Source organism: Rhinolophus sinicus, chromosome 2 (assembly GCF_057876585.1).
Source record: "Rhinolophus sinicus isolate RSI-liver-muscle chromosome 2, RSI-T2T, whole genome shotgun sequence".
Taxonomy (NCBI): domain Eukaryota; kingdom Metazoa; phylum Chordata; class Mammalia; order Chiroptera; family Rhinolophidae; genus Rhinolophus; species Rhinolophus sinicus.
In genome coordinates this window covers 186622498-186645220 of record NC_142502.1, presented here as the reverse complement: position 1 = coordinate 186645220, position 22723 = coordinate 186622498, and the positions used below count along the sequence as shown (strand labels likewise).

The 22723-nt window shown below is 45.6% G+C and overlaps 1 long non-coding RNA gene across 1 annotated transcript; it reads right to left on the bottom strand.

Annotated features, from left to right (window-relative positions):
* Nucleotides 1-6771: 6771 nt before the first annotated feature.
* On the bottom strand, nt 6772-19180 carry LOC148758977 (uncharacterized). The gene is made up of 3 exons (XR_016019892.1): nt 19102-19180; nt 11698-11773; nt 6772-6842 (listed from the first exon to the last, which is right to left on the bottom strand). It is a non-coding gene; the product is annotated as an uncharacterized LOC148758977 (long non-coding RNA).
* Nucleotides 19181-22723: the final 3543 nt, after the last annotated feature.

The window sequence follows — 22723 nt, the reverse complement described above, 5'->3', positions numbered from 1 at the left end:
TGATAATAACTTGTGCATGAAAATTATTACTACCATGTCATTCATACTTTTAAAATTTTGAAATACATTCAAAATTTTGAAATAAAAGTAGAAATATGGGTACTTGGGGAAGATTAACTATTACATGTGCATTTAAAGTCAAATTTGGGGAAATTATTCCTTAAATTGCAAAGCATTTACAAGATAGCATATTTTATTAAAAGATACATTTCTCTCTCTCTCTCTCTCTCTCTCTCTCTCTCTCTCTCTCTCTCTCTCTCTCTCTCTCTCTGGAATAAATTAAGCAAATAATATTAGTACCTACCAGTTTTCAAAATAACTTAGTGTATATGGACTAATAAAAGTTGTTTAACATTTGTTTTAGCTTTTTTCATTTTCCATTTAAAAAGTCTTCAATAAAAAGAAATCCACTACAATAACATTATGAATGAATATAAGCTCTCAAATGTTAATAGCAATTTATGATTTACAAAGTCTCTTCACATTTCTTATCTCTTCTTATCTATCCTTCAGTGGCCTGACAAGATAGCGCTCAGTGGAACTAAGTTATTTGACCAAAATTATACATTTTTCAAGTCGAGCAGCCCCAAAGAGACCTTGGCTGTTGCACATGTTGTTGTTTAAACTGAAGTTAAGGTCTCAGAGTTGGTGTGAGTCTTTCCATTTCTGAGTTTGAGTCTTTTGTCTGATAAACTACAGTCATCGAGTAAACAATCAATCTATTTAAGAAGAAGTTACACTGTCAGTTTGGAGGGTTGAATTCATTTTGCAGCAGAAGGGATAGTCTGTACCTCCATGTCTTTGGAGAGATTTTCCATTAATCCCTGCAGACTGTTCTCATGATGCTCTCTAGCCTGTTCATACGCAACTTCTCTGAGAATAACACAGAAGTATTAAATGAATATAAATCCAGACACACAGACCGACTTGTACACGCTGCACCCCCTCTTTTCAGGTGAACTGGTCCTTCAGCACTCACCCCACAAATTTAACACTCTCTCTTTCATGCAATTGCATGGGAGCTGGATTAATCACCTAAGTCACATAATCTCTGAGGGGTGATCAACATATATTAAGGAAGTGACTTACCCCTACTGTTCACCTTAGGCTAAAGCTTACTAGGAAATAAAAGTTTAGGATGGTTATGGTACTTTACCTAAAATAACAACGTATTTTATGAAAATTGTCTCTTGAGAGTTTTCCCCAATACTAATGCTGCCTTCTTTTGATGGTTAGTCCAATTTTTAGATAGAGAAGATTTGTTTAAAAGTTCCAACTATCCTGTCACTGATTGTTGAAGTTGGGGGAGATGACAAACAGCAGATGGCCTAGCCCTGCCACATCACAGATGAGGACCCAGGCTAGACCGATGAGGTGGCTTGCTTGCCCGAGGCCACACACTTGGTGTCGGAGATGATCTGGGAGCTCCCAGGAATTCCTGCTCAGTATTTGTTACTGAAATGCACACACGGGAACAAAGGCAAACCAACCCATCTTTCCTAAGTTCCAAGTAAATGAATTTCCTATCAGCTCTCTAATTAAAAACACATCTTAAAATAAAATACTTTTCTCTCAGTCTTGTTTTGGCATGCCTTTTGTTTGCGATGGAAAATATCAAAAGCCTCTAACTGGAATTTTGGGTATCACATTTCCAAAAATCAGTGAACAATGTTAAGAGTTTGGTATTCCCTCTCTTTTCTACCATTCTCACAGAATGGATCAGTTTTTGTAGCCTCAGATGAAATGTCTTCTTAAATAATACCGAAACTATTTCTCAAATTTGTATAGTGCTTTGCATAGTTTATGTAATGTTAGGGTCCTTGGTTTTACAGCAGTAGACAACTAAAACAGACGCGTGGTCTGGCAGGAGTTAGGGTGAGCTGTAACAAAGTCCCAGAACATGGAGTGTTGGCTTTGTCATGGGTGGTGGCAGAGGCCAGAGGGACAGTGAGGAGATTGTCAGTGGAGGGTGGAATGCAGTGATAAAAACTGATACTAGAGACTTAAAAGATGGTGACCCGTGCTTTGTGGTGAGGAAACAAATGGCAAAACTATGGTGGCATTAACCTGGAAAATAAAAAATGTGCCAAATTAACCTATGCATGCAGATAAAATTTCTAAGCAGAATACCAAAAGTGCCAATTGGCTTCTGTTGGTTGCATATGATAAGATATGGGAAGATAAAGATAATCTAAAGAGAGAACTACTCTCTTTAGTATGCAAGCAGAATTTCCAATTCAGACTAAGTTGAAAAATAAAACCATTTCACATTTCCAGGGTCTCCAGCTGGCACAAGCCTCTCAAAATGAGAAATGGCCTCAGGGTAAACAGTCAATCAAGGATGTGGCCATAAGATCCTTTGTTAAGGTCCCAGAAATACACCAGCCTGGTAGATTTTGTCAACAAGAAGCAAGCACTTCTGAGAATCCTAAAAGTGTTGTTTCACTGCAGCTGTACTGTTGGGCCAAAGTGGAGAGAGTTCACTCCAAAAGAATCATGGACATAGATGTTGGGACATGGAGGAAAACATTCAGGTTTATGGAAAGCCCACAGAGTTTTAGTACCAGTTTGGAATAAAAGGGGGCAGAAATCATTCACAAGGAAAAGATACCTCTGGGGCTCTCAACTCTCTACAGGCCAGAAAAAGGCTGAGAAACATTCAGGTTATAAAACAGAGCCTATTTCTTATGGGAAAGAAAAGATGTTTCCGAGGAAAGAAGCCCAAAGGGAGGGACCTAAAAACATGGAAAAGCATCACTTAGAAAACTCCTTCTGAGCAGCAGAACTGGCCCTAATCAAGTCCGATTCCCTGCACTGGAAATGGACCCTGACATCAGATCGTCGGGATTTCAGAATTGCTCTGGACCAGTGACCTTGGGGAGCCTCCCGGCCCCTCCTATTCAGAGTGTGTGTTGCAGTTACCTCGTCTTCCTCTCTCCCTTGTGTGCAGGTGTGTGGAAGGCACATTACATGCCTTTTTAGTCCACAAGTCTCTGGTTCAAAGAGAGAAGCGTCCTCAGAGCCTGTTCCACATCTGGGCCCGATGTGACCGTGAGATCCTGGACTTCAAATTCCCTGTGATGACTTGATGAGTTTGGGGTGGGGTCTTGTTAGGGCGTGAGCATGTTTTGCATTAAAAAAGGGTGTGAAGTATCAGGGCCAGAGGACAGACTGTTGCAGGCTGTTTCACCAATGCTGCTCAGTGAATCAAACCTCCCAGACACACACCCTTGTGGAATCAGCTCTCCAGCTCTGGACTTGGCCAGGGAACGGTCCCAGTCACTGGGAATCAGCAAATGCGTTGCAAGCAGATACCTAATAAGCTGCTCTTGTGCTGGGGGCTTGCCTTTCCGGGACACTGTTGCCACCCTGAGAGGAAGCTCAGCCCAGACCAGCCCTCTTAAGGAAGAAGCATGCTGAGGAGAGAAAGTTCCAGTTGAGCCCAGTCCCAAGCTGTGCCTCAGCTGGATGCCATCACATGAGATAGTCCATGTGCATCCAGCAAGAAAAGTCATCAGCCAACCCAGAAAATCACAACAAATGATAAATTGTTTTTTTAAGCACGAAGGTCTGAGACAGCTTCCTACCCAGCAAAAGGTAGCTGAAACAGGACTATTTAACAGCAACAGAAGAAGCTAGAAGACAGTGAGCAACATCTTTAAACTTATTGTGGGGAAAAATATTTTTCATCTGGAATCCTATTTCTATACACACCATCAATTAAGCAGAAGTGTAGAATAACTCCTTCAGATAAATAAGTTCTCAAACTTTTCCTTTCAGGTACTCATTGTCGGAAGATGAACTCTAATCAATGAGGAATTAAACCAAGAAAGAAGAGGAGACGAAGTCCAAGAAAGAAATATTTAACTCAAATGAAGTAAAAAGTGAATAGGCAAATTCTCATAACAATTATAAGGGAATCCCCAAGGGAACAGCTATGTACAGGCCTAACTCATTAGAGGAAGAAAACAGAAGACTCCTAATGGATGTCTTCCAGAAAAAATTAATATGCTAAGAGGAGACTTCCCCTTCCGTTAGGGAGATGTAGGCTGCATTAATTATAACTACTTAGAAATCTAAATGGATAAAAGAAATAACACCTTAAAACAAAACAAAAGAATTACAAACAGGGAAGTGACAATAATGCACAGAAATCATCAGTATTTGGGGAAGGGGGTGTGTGGATACGTCTGTGCGAGTGTGTCCACATGTGCACGCATGTCTGCATCAGGGTGGGGTTGTCACCTTAGGAAGTCAGTCGGTAATGTCTAAAATGGAAAAATCAAGACATGGAAGCACATGGATACTTGATAGAAATAGGTGGGTCATTTCCACAGAGAGAAAAACATCATGGCTGAAAGGACTGGACGTGGCCATTCTTCGAAGTAGGAATAGAAATGGAAGAGGTGGGACACAGTCTGCCGGTTTGTTATGAAGGTTCTAGAACTCCATGATTCTAACACTGATGACCTTGAACATCTTTGACTACATTAAAAAAAAGTTTATTATTATTATTTATTATCTGACCATCTGTGCTGGTGATTGAGATTCACAGTCACTACAGAAGGTAAAAGTTCTTAGTTTTCTGGATTAACTGATAGTCCAAGGATGGTTTGGGGAGAGAGATAAATAACAGGAGGGTAGCACATGGCCCCTAAAATGGAACTTCTGGAAATGGTGAAGGATATTACCACTAACGTTACCAGTTCATTTACTGCATGTCCAGGCTGAGGAGAACGCACTGCAGGTTTCAAGACCTTGTAGAGCTAAAGATTGTCAGTGAGCAGTGGGGGAGGCAGGACCTGAGGTCCTCGTGGACTGAAGACAGAGCGTTTAGCAGTTTATGGAAGTTGAGCCAATGGAATACCATGAGATCATGAAGCAAGAGATAATTCAATTTTAACTGCTGGAGGAGGAAGACATGGAGTCTTGAAGACACGGGGGGGGGGGGGGGAAATGGTGAGGGGAAAGGCCACGGAAGCAGAAGACAGATTACCAGAGATGACCCAAGAAGCCGGGGGTCCAGGTGAAGAGCTGTGCCAGGCTGCAGCAGCTGCCACTCAGGGCTCCCCCCACCCGCCCGCAGTCTCTATTACAGAATGAGATCACTTCAATTAAATAAGTGTATGAGGCATAATTATGTGCTGCCACCCCTTCATTTTCTAAATTGCTGTCCCCAGGACAGAGGTCAGAGAACAGAACAAGCGTCTGCTGTCAAACGAATCAGAGAAGCTCTGCTCTGGTTCACAGCTCCTGCATCCGTCAGAACGTGCATCACTCCACGCGGTCTCCTCTCAGGGACAGCAGCCTACTGGTCTCCCACAGGTCAACCAGCTTCTCAGGTGTTGCCAGGTCATACATTGGTTCATTGTCATGTTCAATAAGTCTTAGTGGCCACCTACTATAGCAGGCACTGTTTCTGCTCTCATGGAGACATTATCCAAGGGGACAGTAAACGAGCAAACAATGAAGCAGCACATCTGCTGGTGAGAAACGTTACGTGAGGAATTAAGCAGCAGAGAGCTGTTGTAGAGACCACAAGCTATGTTAGGCAGCCTTCCAATAATGCCCCCCAAGGGGCCCCCCCTCCTGGTGTTCACGCCTTTCTGTAGTCCTCAGGCCCCGAGTTTGGACTAGTCATTCATTGTTAGAAATAGAATATAGCAGAAGTGCTACGATATCACTCCTCTTACTATGTCATAAAGAATATGACTTCTGCCTCGCTCGAACTCTCTCTCTCTGGCTCTTCTCCCTTGTTTGCTATCATGATCAAGCTGCCATGTTCTGAATTTCCCTATGGAGAGGCAAGGCGCTGATGGCCACCAAAGAAAAGAGGCCATTAGTTCACTATTCCGGAAGAAACTGAGCATCACCAGCGACCACACGAATGAGCGTGGAATCAGGCCGTTCCTCAGGCCAGCCTTCAGAGGAGATGGTCTGTAGTTCCCGTCAGGATCTTGTTTGCAGCCTTGTGAAAATGCTCAAGCAAGGGGCCAGCTAAACCATGCCCAGATCACAGAAACTACTGACTAGTAAAGGTGTGCTGTTTTCAGTCACGATGCTTTGGGGTAATTTTTCACACACTCATAAGTGAGTAATGCACTTATATGTAAGATGTGTCCCTTTCTCTTCCTTTTTAAAATCTGTTCAGACAATCTTCATCTTTTTACTGAAGCATGTGGTACATTGTGCTTTAATGTAAATTAATCGTTTTGTTTTGTTCTTTGTATGTGACCCAATTACTCTCTGATTCTTTTATCTTCTTTCTTGCCTTGTTTGGTTTGATGGAGAGTTTTTATATTTTTGCTTTTTTAACAATTTGGACCTTTGAAAATTACACAGTTCTCTCTTACTTATCAAAGTGTAACATTAATCATTTTCTTTCCTCTTCGACAGGGAGCTTTGAGCATAATATGCATAAGTACTTTAGAGTTCATGTATGTTTTTCAGTATCATGTAATTGTATTTCTGGTGTCTATGGCTTTCTCTCCCTCTTGTTCATTATATCTTGTTTTATTGTGTGACTGTTCACTTTTGTGATCATAACAGTTAAGATTATTTCTAGGAATAATCAGAGGTATACGAAAATGGAATATTTCTTTACAGAAGGTTTTCCTTCTCTTGTCTATGGCCACAGGGAAAACATTCTAGGATCACTATAATTCCAGATTCAAGGAAGACCCAGGCTGGAGCCCGCACAAGGACTGATTAATTTCAGACTTATATTTAACTTGTGGTTGAAGCCTCTTCAAATGCCAGTGGGCATCAGGCAGACGCTTGACTTCAATTGCTCCATCCCATAATCTCAGTTTTGCAGATGCTTCTTCTTGATTAGCAGATACCTTCAAAGAAAATCAGATGTACCCCTTCAAGGTATTTTCTCTTAGATATACCCTATCTGATCATACACACTGCCAGATTGAATTTAATGAAATTTTATTTAGAATTTTTATACCACTTTGCATAGATAAAATTAGCTACTTTCTTTTCTCATGAAAACATTTTTTTTTTTTTAAAGAAAGCAAATCTAATCTAATCACAGACAGAGGTAGGCATCTCTCTGTTCTCCTATTTTTCTTGTCACACTGAGAGTACTGACAGAAGGCGGGTTCTGTGTCTCTGTCAGGAAACCCTTATGTCACCAGACAGCTCCACAGGGAAGAGTGAAACATGAGCCTGTTTTCAAACTAGAATCTCCTCCCTTCAAAAAACAATACGGGATTTACATCACATATATAATTTAGCTCTGGGAATTTTGACATCTTTATAATGACAAGTCTTCTTGTTCAAAAAATATAATATGCATTTCCATTTGTTATACTCTTTTATGTTTCTGTCCCTCAGGAGCGTTTTTAAATATTCTTGCAAAATACTTAAGAATAAACTTAAGATATATGTTACCTGCAAGAATATTTAATGTATATATTAAATATATATATATACACACACACACATATATACACATATGTATATATAATATGGAAGCTATAGATTTCATTATTTTAATAACCCCCCCTTTTATCATATACTTTATGTCTTTATTACATATTTCATATATACCCTTTATTAACTGAATTTTCTTACTGTTTATAGTATTTTTAATATAGGAATATAAGCACACCATCCACAAATAGTTGTACTGCCTGCTTTCAAAGTTTCACGTCTCGACTTTCTTTCTCTTATCTAATTGCATTGGCCGAAACTTCAGGAAGTGATCATGAGAAAACACCATGGAAGGTGCAGGGGATACAAAGAGAAGCCAGATCCTGTACGGCCCTGTCCTCACAAGGTTGAATGTAAGATTGGAGCTTAAAGAAAACGAGCGTGAATACACGTTAACACTCCCTTACCCAGTAGCACTTTTCTTTACAGCGTCTTTCACTACCTGTCACTTGTTACCTAGTTACTTGGGAGTTTGGGTCTCTCTCCCCCATAGAATTTAAACTCTGCTGGGGCAACGGTTCTGCCCCCAGAGTCATCAGTGCTATCTTCAGGCCTGGAACATGCAGACATTCACTCGGGGTTTGGTGGCTGACTAGAGCAGGGTGGGCATCTGCTTTCTAAAGAAAGTCGTGCGTGAACACAGCCTCTCGCTGTGTTTGCACATTTTCTAGGGTTGCCTTTAACGTGCTCAGCAAAGTGGAATGACTACAACAGCAACCCTCTGGCTCACAAACCCTAAAATAGTGACTATGTCGCCCTTTATAAAAAAGCCTGGTGACCTCTGACTTCCACGACGACTACCTGAAACCAAGGTCTCCCTTCGTGAGAGGCCAATGGCATGTCGTTCTCATCTGGGAGAATCATGTGATGAGCGTCTGGTCTAACCCAAGGTGATAGAATCTGCTTTCTATCCACCAACAGATTCTGCAATTTCCCTGCTCAACGCAAGGGCCAGTTCACTGATTTCAGGGAAAGTGTTGCCTCTCCCACACGATGATGTTTCTGTGTGCACACTGAGGGATGACCAGGGGTGGTGGAATGGCAGAAGTGGCAGGGGCATCACAGTGGCAGGGAGCAGTGTAGGGGGGAACCCCAAGACCAAGAAACGGCAGGGCCAGGGCATGGCTCCCGCTTTCGCAGGAACCGGCTTAGCTCATGTCTCCCTCTGGGAGCAATACCCAGCCCCCCTCCGAGGTCTCCGCGGCTGTGTGCTCTGTGTCAGCTCCGCCAGAGGATCCAGTCAATGTCACTCTGCGAGGCTCCTCATGACCAAATTAGCCCTCGCCTCTGTCAGCTGCTGTCTGGTAGCTGTCACTTGCAGGCAGAGGCTACACTGCCGGAGAGTTGTTTACTTGGAAACAGCACAGGCCTGGTGCTTTTGAGGAACCACAGATCCCTGAATTCAGGAGAGGACCGCCAAGCACACAGGTCTGGCTTCACTACCAAATAAGGCCGCCCTGGCCACACAGCTGGGCTACGAGCAACCAAGGAGCTGGGCGCTCCCATCGAGGTTCTGCTCAGGAGCATGTCTCCTGCCCTCGGGTGTCCTCAGGGGTCTCACAGCCAGGGAAGAGACCTGGATAGGAAAGCACTGGGCCTTGGTCGCTGAAAGACCATCTCGCTGAAATGCACAGGGGCCACTCAGGTTTCCTGTCACGCAAAGGTGACATGCCTGTGAGGCAGCTTCCCGCAGGCTCAGGTTCCTGCTCTGGAACCGACCTTATCTGTGGGAACAGGGAGCAAGTCCTCCTTACCCGGTCCCGCTGTGAGTTGGGGGGTGGGTTTCCTTCTGGCACCCCTGAGTAGGTTCATCCCTTGTTCTAACTGAGGGCATTTACTGAATAAATGAATTCCACTCAGTGATTAAAAACAATTGCCAAAAGTAACAAAAGCTATTATATGAGCACGTCTCCCTCTACACACAAACACCCCACACACGTCACATACACGTGTGCACACACATGTAGACACACACGCACACATGCAAAGGGATGGATAGGCACAGCTTTGTGCATCGTTCACCTCATATGAGCCTGGAGGACAAGGGCTGAGAACTATGAACCAGGACAAGTGGTGAGTGCAAAGCCCGATGGGAAGACCTGATTACAGTCCTGGCAAGCGGGGCTCAGCCTCCGATGGGAGGTGACCGGAGAAGCGGTCAGAGTCATTTGTTAGATGCAGGGCCCGTGTTTCACAGCAGTTTGCACACAGCCCTGGTACAACATCCCTGTTAACTCTGCGCTCTATACGCTGCTCAGCGTTGTGCCTTTTGTGAAGCAGAGAGTGCACTGCTGACTGGACGTGCAAGTGACCAGATGAACACATCGCCGGAAGGACAGCTAAGGGGCAGACGAAGCTCTGATCAGTTCACACTTCACTTTTCAACGGCTCAGGCAGAACTCACCAAAAGATCGTATGCAAAAACCATCCTCCAAAAACACAACAGCGATGACATGTCAGCATTCAAGGCCAAAGCTAAGATACTTGTGTAGGAACAGATGAAAAGTTGACCTGGCGCTGGCCTGCCAGGTGGAGTGTCACACCTGCCCTTTTGTTTTTGTTTGCTCAAAGACACAGACGAGACACAGACAGAAGGCCCACTGTGAAGTTGCGAAAAACAATTAAGTGGATGACAAAAAGTTAAAACCTCAGATTATAGAATACTTTCTCTAAACATTGGTGATGGCGGCTGTCGATACACGGGACTGCATGCAAACATCTTGCATAAACTTGAATTTAGCTTGTGAGGAAAAATTAATTATGTCAGTGGCCTTTTTACTGTGAAAAACTGGAAGAGCTGCGGAAAATGTTGAGAAGAACTGTGATTACTGCCCTGTGGACGTGGGTTTTTCTCCCGAATGCTGTATAGAAAACAACGGAAAGAGACAGACTGACATGCGTGGGGAGCCTGGATCCTTGCGCAGCTCCCCTGGCAGAGGCCAGACCCTGCCTGAGCAGCGCCTAAGCCGGGCATTGGCCGCCCAGGCAAGGCGCGGGCACCACAGCCTTTCAGAATCCGCTCTGAGGGTCCCCTGACTCAGAGCCTTGGGAAGAGGTATCGGGGGAGGGACACTCCAGGGGCTCCTCCAAGGGAGGAAGTCCCCACATGCACAGAGGCGGCACTGCCAGTTCTCCAGCGCACAGTCACCTCCTTACCCCAGACTGGCCCTCCTGACAAACCCCATGGCCCAGCCGATACTCTCACATGTGGAGGGGCCGGCACTCCCGCAGAAGGGAGGCAGAGCCTGGGCTGCGTGCAGGATTTGGATACTCCAAGGTGGGCAAACGTTTTGGTTTCAGCAGTGCTGCGAAAAAATGCATTTTCCCTGGTCGGCCTGAACTTGAAGCCTAAGACCTGGCAGAGACGTGGCTGGCTCTGAGGTTTCCCGGCAGTAGCTCCCTTCTAACCCCTGGTCTCTCAGCCTGTTCTCCTTCCATGTGTGCGGTTGTGGGCCCGGGTTGAGAATCACCCAGGAGACCCTCTCCTTCTGTCTGGGTCACAGTACGGTGGTGTTCCTAGGGGCAGGGTTCCCTGACAACTGCAGTAGCATCGCTGGGAACCTGTCAGAAATGCACACTGCCAGGCCCCACCCCAACCCCACTGAACCAGACACCTGGGGGTGGGCCCCCTGGGCTGTGCTCTAATAAACTTCAGGGGACTCAGAAGCACCGGTGGGTCTGAGAACCATTGAGGCAGAAAAAAGGGAATCAGACAAAGGAGCCAAAAGAAATGAACTCAGTAATGAAGGGAAGATACAACCCTTAACCAGGGGGGAGCGGCAGGTGGCCCTGAGAGAGCTTCACCCTGCACACCAAGTGCCTGTGACCTCGGGTGAGCCAGGCCTGCGTGGCTGCCCAGGCAGTCGGGACACTGTGTTGAGGATTGGAGGCCATGCCTCTGAAGGACATGGTTCCCGGGCAAGGGCCAGAGCAACCTGCCATTCCCCACCCAGGGCAAATCAAGTCTTATTAAAGTGTTTTGGAAATTGGTGTGTGAGAGCTGGAAAGCATTTAGGAGATCAGATCACGAGGTACGGCTCCCTCGACCAACAAGAAGCTGAATCGAACAAGCACCTTGGCAAAGCCGTGTAGTGGTTACAGAGACGGTCTTCTCAGGGAGGGAAAACAGACCTGGTCAGAGAGCTCCACGATCACTGTTAGGAAACGTTGAGAGCATCCCCTGCGTGGGTCCCCCAGCCCGTCTTCATTCCACACCTCAGCCCCATCACGGGATAAGCTGCGTGAAAAACTCACCCTCTCAGCGTGTCTTTGGAGGTCCAGGGACCTGAAGCGTTCCTCGGAGACTCTGACCTTATGCAGACGGTTTACCCTATGGGGGAAGCACAGAGGCCACCTCAGATTAGGAAAAACTCATGCCCAGTTCTTGATAATTTTGCTTTTTTAGGACCCCTCCTTCCTCCGAAGTGCCTTCCTCTACCTGGAACGTAGTCGTCTTCCTTTCTCCTGCGTATCACCCCAAAGATGGCCCAGGGGTCACCCCGCTCTGTGTATTCTGGGATAAATTTGCAGTTCCCCTTGGCCCCCTTTGGTGTGGATGCAATCTCTGCTTCTTCTTTTCTTTTCCATCCATCCAATGCAATCTGTGCTCTATTTCCCCGTACCTAAACTCTCTGTTCCACTGCTGACTCCTTTCTTTATTTTTAAGCTGAGTTATGTTTTCTGCCAACGCAGCAGTCCTCGAGGGGAGAGGAGTTACAGGGTTCAGTCTTCTTTCTCGATCCAGAACCTGGGCCATTCTCCACATGGGGTCCTTAAATATTACCCTGAATCAGCCAAGACATGTTGTCAAACAAACTCTCATAAGGTGGTCGCTCGTCCCCCGTGGCCCACAAGGGGGTGCGATGGAATGATAAGGCAGACAGAATGTTTTAAAATCCTCTTTACTGAAATATAACATGCATGTGGCAAAGCTGCACAAAACCAGCAGCGCTCATCTCCACAAATTGCAGCAATGGAACCTTGTTAGGTCACATACTGTAGGGACTCTGGACACCAATCCCCCTTCTCAGAGGTCTGTCGTTTGTTTGGTCATTTGTTTCTTTAGTGACTAGGCTGAAAGTAAACCTATTCACATCTATTTCCTTCCCAATATGGAGTTTCTCTTCTTCCTGCTCAGATCCCCCCATGTTTTTATTTAAATCTTTTAGCTTTGCTATCTGGGGGTTACCCCTGACTCAAAGGTTGTGCTCACCACTCCTTAGCCAGTTACAAGTTTACCCTTCCTTATCAGGGGCATGTGTGCTTTAAGGCTGCCATCAAGCCTTAGGGAGTTTAGTGTGTGTGCCCCACATTCAGCCGGGGATGGTGGATTGGAGTTTCCCTCTGTGATGGATGACCCGTGAGGAGTGAGCCTGGGGCTAACCCAGAGAGCTCTAGGCTGCCAGGAACAGCTGAAATATGAACAGAAGGACGACAGAGTTTCCCACAGGAGAGAGTCTGTAAACTGAGGCTGTGTTCCCCAAGGTGTGGCCCATGTCTCTTCTGCATGAGAATCACCTGAGTGTTTATTCAAAAATATATTTTGGGTTCCTCTTTAGACATACTGCACCAGGTAGCACGCTAGGGACGGGACCAGCCACCTGTGTTCTAACCAGCACCCACCAAAACAATGTGCTGTTTGCTCTCTCATCTGGAATAGTCAGAGATCTGTCTTGAAGGCAGGAGAGTTAAGGATGGCTAAGATTTCAAAACTCAGCGATCTGGAAGGCATTATTTGCAGAAGGAATGGCCTGGCAATGCCCACAAGATGAGCCTTGGGAAGTTCCCTGCGGCAAGATCACAGGGCCAATGGGCATCAGCGGGAACCGGAACCTTTGTCTTCTGCCCGAGTCAAGGCCATTGTACTTTGTTTGCAGACTGCCCACAGAGACATCCACGCTTACGTTCATTTTTGTTACGACTCTTGTCTCATGAGGATATTTCTTTTTCGCCTATCTTGGTTTCTTAGCATGATATATTGAAAACAACCTTATTTTTTTTAATTAAATCAACCCAGATTTAAATTCTGGCTCTATTACATGTTAGCTCATGACCTTGTGCTAAGTCACCTATCACTTGCGAGCCGCAGTTTGTTCACCAACAAAATAGGCATAATAAATAACAACAAACTGCCCTTAAGACTCAGCGGGAGGCCTTGGGAGGACGGGCTCAGAGTGGCACTTGCTGAAGGGAGGCCATTGGAAGTTCTATTCCACGCTGCTGGGAGCGAGTGTCCTTTTTCTTGACTTCTTGAATTTAAGAGCTCACGCCTTGATGTTAACCTTCAGATTCAACTGTCTACCTGGCATATTTACGATCCCACTGAATTTCAACTTGTGAAGCTCTTTGAAGGCGCGTAGGGCTGGGACAGCACTGAGGCCTTGTGTTAGGATGGCCTGATGCCAAGGCAAATGTTTAGACTTGGCTGAGGGCTGGCGTTCAGTTAGCGCACCGCGCTTTAAAGAAAATGCAAACCTGGGAGCTTTGGGGGAAGCAGAGGGGCTGCTCAGCTGGTACACTACAGCCACACAGGTGCACTGCCTCCCGGTGGCGGGTGGCAAACATTTGACCCTAAGAGTCTGACACAGCCGAGCGGGCGAGCGCCTGGAGCATTTGCAGTGCTGAGTGTGGGCAGCCCTGTTTGACTTGGCTAAGGCCCCACAAACCTGGCGGTGGGCACAGCCCAGAGGAAAACAGCCTTACCTGTGACTCTGGTCACTGCCACGCTCAGGGCCACCTGTGGGTTTCACAACCTACCTGCCCTTTCCCACAGCATCCTAGCCAGTTAGTTCATGTTCCCGGAAAAAAGATACTGTCGCTCTCTTTGCCGTAACGCTCAGTACCTGCTCTGGGTCGGCGCCTACAGGCACTCACCTGTGCACACCTCTGAGCCCAGGCACCGAGCCAGCTGCTCCGTCAGAAGCCTTTGTTAACTCTGGGTCTCTCTCCTATTTGCAAGCATCTATAAATATGCAAGTTCTGTGGCAATGGGGAAGAAACTAACATTCATTAAGCACCTGCTTCACGCCAGCTGCTTTCATACACAGAACCCTGTTTAATCCTCAAAGCAACTGTGTGACAAAGGAGTTAAAATCTTTACTTATGTGATGAAGATGGTCACTTGTTACGTCAGGGAAGCCCAGATTTGGACCCAGCCTTGTGACTCACGCTTCATGGTCCTCCATGCTGCCTCTTATTCTAGAAAGAGCAGCGGGCAAGGCTGAGAGACCGGGATTCCAGCCCAAGTGCAGACATTGGCTGGACACAGACAAATCCTTCCTCTGTCTCCATGTTTCTGACTCTCTATGAAATGAGGGGCCTGGACAAGCTGTCTGTTAGGGCTCTCTCAGCTTTAATATGCACCTTGGGCTTGCATAGCAACACCAGAGACAAAATATGGGCAGCGGGTATCCTTTGCTTCCGTCCGTCAGTTCCTGCCCAAGGAAACTCCGTGTGTGTCCTGGACGATGGACACCAGTGGTCTTGATGGAATTCCATTGTGGTCCCACCGGGGGATCCAGACTAAAGCATGGGTGGGCGCCTTTCTATCCCAGGGCAGACAGTCTTTGATAAAGGTGACTTGTACCATGGGAAGAGACAACACACTGGTGTCTCCAATAATACTAACAATGGAGGTTGACTTGTGCCGGGCACTGTTGAATAATCTTTATCTATATTGACCCTTCACCTTCACAGCGACACCAGGACACAAATGCAGCGTTTTCCCTATTTTGCACATAATGGTAGGAAACGGAAGCTCATGAAGTTTGCACACACAGCTCGTAAGGGAGGAGCTGGGATCTGCACCCCACCAATCACTTGGAGCCATGACCGTCAGTGGTGCTTTGGCAAGGGCAGACAGATGGGACCTGCTCAATAAGAAATTTGCACTGTATTTGGAAAGAGGAATAAAGCCAGTGGTTCTCAAGCTGCCAGACCTAGCCAGCCACGACACCTGTGTCAGTTCATTCACTCCTCACAGCGGCATTTTAGTTGGGTGACATCTTAGGGGAACCGCAGCTGAGAAGTTAGACAAGACCTGCTAAGAGGTGAGCAGATCTCTGACACCCACGTGACTTGTCCTGTTTCTGCCACCAGGCTGCTTGAAGAGTGACAGGCGCTCTGCTTAGCCCTCCCTCCTGCCCGTGGCTGCCTCCCTGGTCCTCATACGCATTAGAATTAAAATGGACTGATCACTAGTCAACCTCTGTTATTCATTCTTATTTGGGGAGCGTACTTCAATGACATAATGGAAGTGGAGACTGTTAAATGTAAGCCTGCGTAGCACAGTGCAGCATTTATCACTGATTATTGCCTTACGTATTCGTTTCCCATTAACGGATGAGGCCCTTGAGGGCAAGAAGCACACCTTTCATCTCTGCTCCGCAGATCTCAGCACAGGTCACTGCACCAGGCAGGTGGTCACCTTTCCCTTCCTCCTGCTTTGTGAGCAGGTGCTTATGATGCCGTAGGTGCAATGCCCGGAGGCAAAACAGAAAGTATGTGCCCACTGCCAGGTGGGAGCTGCAGGACTGATTCTTATCTCCGAGCGCCATCAGACAGAGCGACTGTGTTTACCCAAAGGCCGCTGGGAAATCTCTGCAGCTGAAGGACCAGTATAATTGGCTGTTTTCAAATATATTAAGGTACCAGAAAAGTGGCTTATGTTTCTGAACATACATACAGGCAGCATGGTGGCGTCAACTGTATTTATGGAATCCTCTAATTAAACAAAATTGACTTCACTAAGCACAGTTGCTGCTTACAGTTTCAAGGTAACTTCTTGAGAGAGATAGAGATAGGGATGGATGGATGGATAGATAGATAGATAGATAGATAGATAGATAGATAGATAGATAGATAGATAGATAGATAGATAGATAGATAGATAGATAGACACAGAGATACAGAGATACAGAGATACATAGATAGACAGACAGGTTGTTGCAAAATAAGGACGCGGTTCTCGGTATTGCTAACTTCCCTCCTCGGTGCAGCAGAAATGGCGCACGTCTGGTGTTTAAACCCCTCTTCTTATGCTTGCTTCTTAACTTGTCGCCTCCTTCCATGTAATCACATGTGTCTCTAACCTCTACTTACTTACTAAAATGCATGACAATCTGTTCAAAGAAACACAAGCTAATCCCATTTGAAAATCAGACAATTGCCAAAGAGTTTCAACCTGGTAGAAAAGCTACACATTAATCTTCTGGCCTGTTTGAACACCTTGAAATAACATGTCAAATCTGATCAGAAATTATTCACCTTCTTAAATCATCAAGAAACAAACACCACCACCACCAATACTGGAAAACGCCAAGCAGTGGAGTTGAGGCTGAGACTGCACACTGCTCACTGATTTAAGAAAACACAATATGCTTTTGGAAATTGTTTGAGCACAGGTGCACAGGAAACCCAGCGGCTCTCTCACCTTTTGGCTCCCTCCCAGGTCCTGTGTCAGCAGGGACTGTGGCCACCCCACACATGAGGAAGCTTCTGGATTTAGTACAACACAGAGCGGAGATGAGTGTGGGGGTGGAATACCAAGTACCCCCAGGAAAGGTCAGTTTAATTAAAACCACACTGATTTTTCCCCCCATAAATATGGAAACCCAGAATATCAGGAAAGAGGAAGCTTAATGGTGTGTGTGTGCTTTCCCCAAAAACAGACACAAGACAGCAGGAAAGGGGATGGTGGTGCCCAGTGTGAATGAAGCCCAGATCAAGCGATTGAGTGATTAAGACCCAGTAACCGGGGAGTCACTCAGTTAGGAGGGCTGTTACAGACACCAGCTCAGCTCAGAGGTGCCGTAGGTGAGCGTGTGGATCCCGAACCAACAGGCTGCCTCACACCAGCTTGGTTTGCTTCTTACAGACCCACATTGCTGGGTTCCATTCCGACCTGTCGAATTAGTCCAAGGGTACATTTGGGGATCGATGTTTCTAACAAGCTCCCCTGGTTATTCTAATGTGTATCTTTGTTTAGTAACTCTTTGTTCGAATCTTTTATTTTATAAGGAGAAGAGCCCAATTCAGAGACGTTGGCAAAGTTATCCAGGGCCACCCCTCTGGAGAGCGACACAGTCCCTGCTCCCAGCCAGGCTTCCCAACTCCTGCCCACCGAGGCTGTCCCCCCGGCGTTCCTGGGACAACTCAGACACACCGCTCGCCTAACTCAGGTTTCACTCTGAAACCTTTTTGTTTAGAAGAGAGTCATCTCTTCTCCTTTGGCAGGCTGCCTTCTCTTCCACCACAAAGAATTCTTCCTTTCAAACACAGCCAAGCTTCTCTAAAGCTTGGAAAATCCATCCCGATCACAGCGCAGTTACCCTCTTGTAAGTTCTGTGAACGGCTGAGCCACCCTCTCCTTGCTGGGCCAGGGGCAGGGGAGCTGTCGAGTACCTCGTAGCACGAGAAATAGTTGATGGGCTATTTTATGGACATTGGTCCACTCAGTTGATTTCATTTGTCTCAAAATGTACAAGAGTGCTTATGATGGCCTAGAGCAGGGCCTGGCAAATTTTTTTTTTTTCTGTAAAGGTCAGGGAGAAAATATTTTATTGGTCCCATTGTCTCTGTCAAGACTTACTCATCTCTGCTGTTGACAAGCAGCCATGGGTAACTGAGTGGCAATAAACCTTTATTTCCAAAATCAGGTAACACACCGGATTTGGCCTGAAGCCACAATTTGCTGATTGTGGTCTAGAAATCCACAGGTCCCACAAACCAATTCATTTTATCTCTAAGCATCTCACTGCCTGATTAGGTGGAAGTAAAACAATGCAGAGGTTGGAGGGAATGCTGATTCGTGGGGGTTGTCTTAGCTTCCTGGGGCTGCCGTAACAAAATACCATTGATGGATGGCTTAAAAACAGAGGAATTTATTATCTCACAGTTCTGGAGGCCAGAAGTCCGAAAGCAAGGTGTCTTCAGGGCCATCCTCCCTCTGAAGGCTCTAGAAGAGAATCCTTCCTTGCCTCTTCCAGCTTCTGGTCTGCTTCTAATCCTTGGCTTTCAGACACATCACTCCAGCCTCTGCCTCCATCATCACATGGCGTTCTCCTTGTGCATCTGTGTCTTCTCTTCTTACAGGGAGACCAGGCACGTTGGACTTAGGGACCACCTGCTCCTACTCCAGTATGACCTCATTTTAACTAATCATATTTGCAAAACCCTATTTCCCAATAAGGTCGCCTTCATGGTACCTAGAGTTAGGACTTCGAATTATCTTTTTGGGGACACAATTCAATTCACAAGAGGGTTTATGGCTCTCCTTTTACTGTCACCTCGTGTTTTACACACTTGAGCAAAGGAGACTCAGAGTACCTAGCACCTTCCAGCCCCCTTGTCTCCCACCCAGACCTGGCTTGGGGATGGACGGCATGTGGGAAAACTGAATAAAGGGTTCGCTGGAGATCCTTACCAGAGACGGCCAGCGACTTTGAATCGGGTTATCTCAGTAAGGGATGGCCCAAACAGAGTATCCAAATGGAGGAACTCATAAACAGAGTGGGGGATACAGCAGGACTGGAGAAACGCCCATGAGACCCACAGGTCAGAAACCAGCCTGATGTGAGGAAACGGGGACCGTGTCTGGCCGGCTCAGGGGATGCTCTTGCAGTGCTAGCTGCACTTACCTGTTATGAGTGTGGTGCTTACCTGCACAGGGGCTTGCTGAATACTGGGTCACAGTTCCTGGGAGATATCCATGCACCAATCACCAGCAGCAGCAACCTCTGGAAGAAGTGAGGACTAGGTGAGGAATGGAGGTGGGCCAGGAAGCATCTGACACCCTTTGTTTTGGTCTGGGACATAGTGACAGACTTTGATATGCAGATTTAGGAAAGAGGACTGGAGAAGTAACGTGGGGTGGGGCTCCTTGAAGATTTCACTGGGGGTGGGTAGGATTCTCTGGTCAAAGTAAGAAAATTGTTGGAATTAAGTAAATTTTTTAAAAACAGGGAAAAACTGAGTTTTCCTCCAGTTTGGACAATTCTGGTGACTGTGGACATGCTTTTGGAGAGCTGCATGCCTCGTAAGGAGGATGAGCATGGCCGGCAGTTGTTAGAGTGGACAGGCCCTGTGACATTTTATGGATCAGAAGTGAACAAAACGATATATTTGATCAGTTACCAAGTTTGCCACTGTTTATAAACATGCATGAATCTGATTTCATGTAGATTTTGTACGACAGTGTGTTCCTTACGATAAATTCCTAGAATAGAATTACGGATTCCAAATGCATGAATATTTTTAAATAATTACTCAAAGCTTTTTAACAATTTATAGTCCAACAACAACATATGAGGATCTCTACTTCCTTGGTCCCTCACCCAAATCATTTATAATCATTCCTTCTAAAATTTTGTTAATTTGAATTTCTTAAATTAATACTGAGAAAAGTCCTTTTTGATTGCTTTTTGGTCATTGATACTTTCGGTTCTAACTCCTGCCTCTTTCTATCATTGTCTGTTTTCAATGGGTTGTTTAATTATTATTTATTTGTGCTAGTTCTTTACATAATAAATGTGTCTCCCTTTTGTCTTTGACTTCCAACTTCATTTTGTAAATTTTCTGTCATTCAATTTTTATTTTTAATTTGTATGTGGTCAGGTGTCTCATTCTTTTCCTTCGTGGCTTCTCAGTTTTATGTCATACTTACATAGACTTGACCACTGCTTAATAACTGATGATTTTTTCAGTAGTGTTTTAATGCATTTCTAAAGCCATTAATCATTACTTTAATGGAAGGACTGAGATGGCAGTCCAGTTTTCCTGACAATGTTTCCTCAATCCCAAAATAATTCTTTACATACCTGAAATGAGTTTCACTCTACCAGTCAGGGTTTCTTGCAGATATATTGCAAGGATTTGGGGCATGCAGTTTGGGGGCTGGCCGGTCAAGTCCAGAACCCATAAAGCAAGCCGCAGGGAAAGGCAGGCTGGAGCTCTGGGGCATGGGTTGAAACTGATAGTATATATAGGCAGGAGTTCTTTTTCGGGGGAGATTTGGCTCTGCTCTTAAAAACTTTCAACGGATTGAACCTGACTCATCCAGAGCATCTAGGATCATCTCCCTTACAGCTAAGGGGCTGCAGACTTGAGTCACATCTACAAAATCCCTTTGCAGCCACAGCTAGATGGTTTGATTAAGTAACTGGGACTGCGGCCCCACCGAGCTGACACATGAAATGGACCGTCACACTTCATTACGCCATTTTCTTAGTGCACAGATATTTGTTATTATTTAATATCTTTGCATCAACATGTATGAGTAAGAATATTCTGGTTTTTACATGTTTATGTTGGCCTCATTTGAAAAAAAAAGAAAGAAAGAATTTTCATAAAAATGCAAATACCACTCTAAGTTAAAGGATTTTAAAAGTCTAGTTTGATTACACAGGGAAGCTTACTGTAAAGAATTATTAACTATGATAATGGAGCACTGAGGTAAGATAGAAGGAAACTCTTTCTGGTGTCCTAGGACTGAGGGAGGAGATCCAAGAATGAAAACATTTGGAAGGGGTTCAAACCTTGTTGGAGAAAGTACAGTTTAGCGCCTGCATATAGAGAAGTTTACTGGCTTAGCAGGTGGGGCTGGTGTACCGCTGCTGAGGAGGCAGCCGGTCACCCTCCAGGGTGTAGGTGGTAACAGACGCAGGTGGCATGGGCATGTTGAGGACAGAAGGCTTTCCGAGATGGACGGCCACACTGGGAGAGGGAAAGGACAAACATGGGCTGGGAGAGACGCAGAAGGAACAGCTGCCCTGGGAGTGACCCTCTGGACCCCTGGCAACGACGTACAGGCTGGGAAAGAGCTGAGGTTGTCCAGGCAAGAGGTCTGCGGAACAGGAGGGTCACGCAGGCTCTAGTTTCCATGTAGAAAGGGCATGGAAAGGTCATTGCCAAACCACGGCGGAGAGGATGCAGAGGGACCATGGAAGGGCTGCTGGCTGGGCCAGGCTCTCCCAGAGCTGTGGGGGTGGGGGGGTTCTCACACCCACTCAGGAAATTGCTGGAAGCCTCTTCTTCCAGCATTGCCCCTCCAGCTCCCTGTACTGAGGAAGCTTAACATCCTGCTCACTTAAGAAATAGTTAAAGGAACTCCACTGTTTACTACAAAGCAGGTATCAAAAGTGTGTGTTTAGATCTGAGAAGCAATAAATTAATAATGGACAAGGCTCTATTTTGGCAAGTCTTTGTTAATTTTCTCCGTAATTATTGGTCTGTTTAAATTTCCTTCCTCTTCTTGATGTTGTGATAAATTGGAAAATGATTAATTTCATATGATCTGCAAGCTTCCTAAGTCTGTAATTATTGTTTTATTAAATGTAATCTTCAATTAATAAGTTGCATTAATAAGTCCTGCATCACATCGTTGTATAATTCATTTTTGCACACACTCTCTTTTCATAAACTACCCTTCACCAGGAGCCACCAGCTCGCCAGTGTCCCCTCACCGATGCTCCAGCCACACTGGCCCCCCAAGTGCTCTTCACACCAGCCCAGCAGGTCCCCTTCTCTGCTGCACGTTGCTGTCTGCTCGGCCTGGAACCCGCTCCCAGCACATCGGCATGGCTCTCTGTGTCCTGCAGGTCTCTTCTCAAAGGCTACCTTATCAGAAGTAATGTGACTGCCTTGCCTAATCAAAATAACACCCACATCACCTTCTGTCCCTTAACCCTGCTCTATTTTAATCCTCAGCATTTATCAAGCTCTGACATATTATATGTATATACCATATATACATATACTACTTATATAATATATTATATATCACATATATGGTATATATATATATATATTTTTTTTATCTCAACTCCCTCCCATTACTAGGACATGCGCTAGCAAAAGCAGGGACTCAGTGCCTGTATACTGCTGCATCTGCAGTGCCAAGAACAATGGCTGGCACCGAGACATGCAACCCATTTTTGTGGTCGGGTAAATCTAACCTATTCTTGGACCCATTGGGAGAATGGGGTTGGTAAAAGTCACTTAGCAACATTCAATGGAGTTAATCGTCTGGGGAAATTTATGAAAAATCGCAGGCATAAATGCTTTACATGAGAAATAGTCCTAATTGGTGCTGTGGTTGTTGGAGATGAGCTGAGGGGGAGACCGGTGTCACTGGATGTCAAGCCCCTATTCTAAGCAAGTAAACCTATACATACAGCTGTGCATTTTGTTCCACGCTCCTACAATCTTTCTCTGTGTTTTGGCATAAGGCAAAATAACATGGGAATCCCCAGTCAAGACTATGGGATTCCCTGGTCAATAACAT